Raw genomic sequence first — 2,148 nt, 5'->3', positions numbered from 1 at the left:
AATTCCAGGACACCCACCACAATTCCAGAACACCCGCCCTAATTCCAGGACACCCGCCCCAATTCCAGGACACCCGCCCCAATTCCAGGACACCCGCCCCAATTCCAGGGCACCGCCCACGTTCCACAGCTCCTTCTTCTCCACACACAGATTTCCACATAACCCTAATGGAGGGCAGGTTGTTTTCCTCTGTTGGTCTTTGCCAAGGGTGGACACTGAGCCAAGGGCAGCCTTATTCAGTCTGAGTTATTCCCAGAAATCCAGCCCATCACAACCCTCCCTGAGGAACGCAGTTTTTCAAGGGCCGTTAAACCTGCCGAATCTCCCCAGCTCTTCCAAAAGCTCACAGAAAGCATTCACTTTCAGGTGAGTTGGGGGCTGTGGGTGGGGCTAGATCCCCAATTCCCCAGCTGACTTGTTGAACTTGCCACAAGTTAGATCATCATGCTACACACACCTACACATACACACACACACACACACTCACGTGCCCGGTGTGCAACAGGAGCTGTGCATATAGGCAACAATCTGGAGTGGTGCCGACTCACCCTGCCTCCATGGCCTCAAGCATGCTCTTGCCTCTGCTGAAATCCCCAAATCCCTTTCCTGCCTCTCTCTTGGTCCATCTTCCAGTTTCAGTTCAGGTGCCACCTCCTCCAGGAAGTCTTCCAGGAACTTCTACCTTCCATGCCTCCTATAGGCTCCTCATTCACCCTTTGCGGTTCACCTCTAACTGCCATCGTCCTTTCCTCACTGAGCTGTAATCAGCTCCCGGCATTTCCCTGCAATCACTGGCACGCTCCTTCCAGGCAGGGCCCAGGCTGCCAGTCCCTGTTGCCCTGACTGCTGAATATTCATTCAGTGAGTGAGTCAGCGAGTACATGAATGAGCGTCTCTCGGGGCCTCAGTGTTCCTGTCTGTCCAAGGCCCAGGTTGGACCAGGGCATCCTTTCTGCTCAAAAGCTCCACGGTTGTGGGCCCTCAGAGGAAGCCCTGCTGTTGCTAGGCATAATGGAACCCCACCTAGGGAATGCGAACGTGGACAGAACACTGGACCCGAGACAGCTTGTCACCAGCCTGGCCATGCAGCACACACCACCCTGCGCAGATCTCTGCCTGTCTGTCCCACAGGACCCGAGCCTCCCCAAGGGAGCCACTGTGTCTCTCTCATATTGTGTCCCCAGCGTACAACTCAAGCCCTGACGTGTAGCAGACGTTTTGTCTATGTTTGTTCAATGAATGAATGAGTGAATGAATGAAGGTTAAAGATATGACAATGAAAGTGCAAACTTCAGCAAAACCAAGATATTCACCAAAGCAGATTACCAGGCAAACGGGTAAATGGAGATGGTTGGTTCTCTGTCAATAAGTAAATCACAGGGAACAGAGGCTTTCCTGGAGGCTGAGGCTGAGCTGATTGTTTCTTACACAGATGAGGAAGCTCAAGTTCAGAAAGGCCCAGGGCTGCCCAAGGTCCCATGGAAAATCGGAGGCAGGACAAGGGGTTGTGATGATGGTCGATTCTGTCAGTTATTAACCCAAGCCGAGAGTGGACATGTGAGGCCAAGCACTTGTGGCACAGAAAGCTAGGAACGGCCCAGTGTTAGGTCCTAGAGAGGCAGGAAAATGCCTGTGCTCTAGGTAAGGCTGAAGCCCTAGAAGGAGGCCCCCCAAAGGTTAGCCCATGAACGATTTGTTTTTTTCAACAAATATTGTTGAGAGAGCACTCTGCCCTGAGCACTAGGAATGAACCATGCGTGAGACAGAGTATCTGCCCTCATGGAGCTTCTCTTCTAGTGGAGAAACCAAACATGTCCTATCATGCCAGATGGGCATCAGAAAAACCAGGCAGGGTAAGGGTGGCAAGGGCAGAGGTGGGGTCTCTCTGGGGAGGTGACCTTTGAGCCGACAACTGAGTGAAGGAAGGAATTGAGCTGTGGAAGGGGCGAGAGCAAGGCTGCTCCGGGCAGCCAACAGCAAGAACACAGGTCCTGAGCAGGAAGAAGCTTGGGAAGTTCTAGACTAGCAAGAAGGCCAGGATGGTTGGAGCAGAGGGAGGGAGGGAAAGGATGGTCAGGAGGAGGTCAGAGGCCAGGTACGGTATCTCATGCCTGTAATCCCAACATTTTGGGAGGCCGAGGTGGGCAG

This window comes from Colobus angolensis, unplaced genomic scaffold (genome assembly GCF_000951035.1).
Source record: "Colobus angolensis palliatus isolate OR3802 unplaced genomic scaffold, Cang.pa_1.0 Scaffold32, whole genome shotgun sequence".
Classification (NCBI taxonomy): Eukaryota; Metazoa; Chordata; class Mammalia; order Primates; family Cercopithecidae; genus Colobus; species Colobus angolensis.
Note: the sequence above shows the minus strand (reverse complement) of the source record.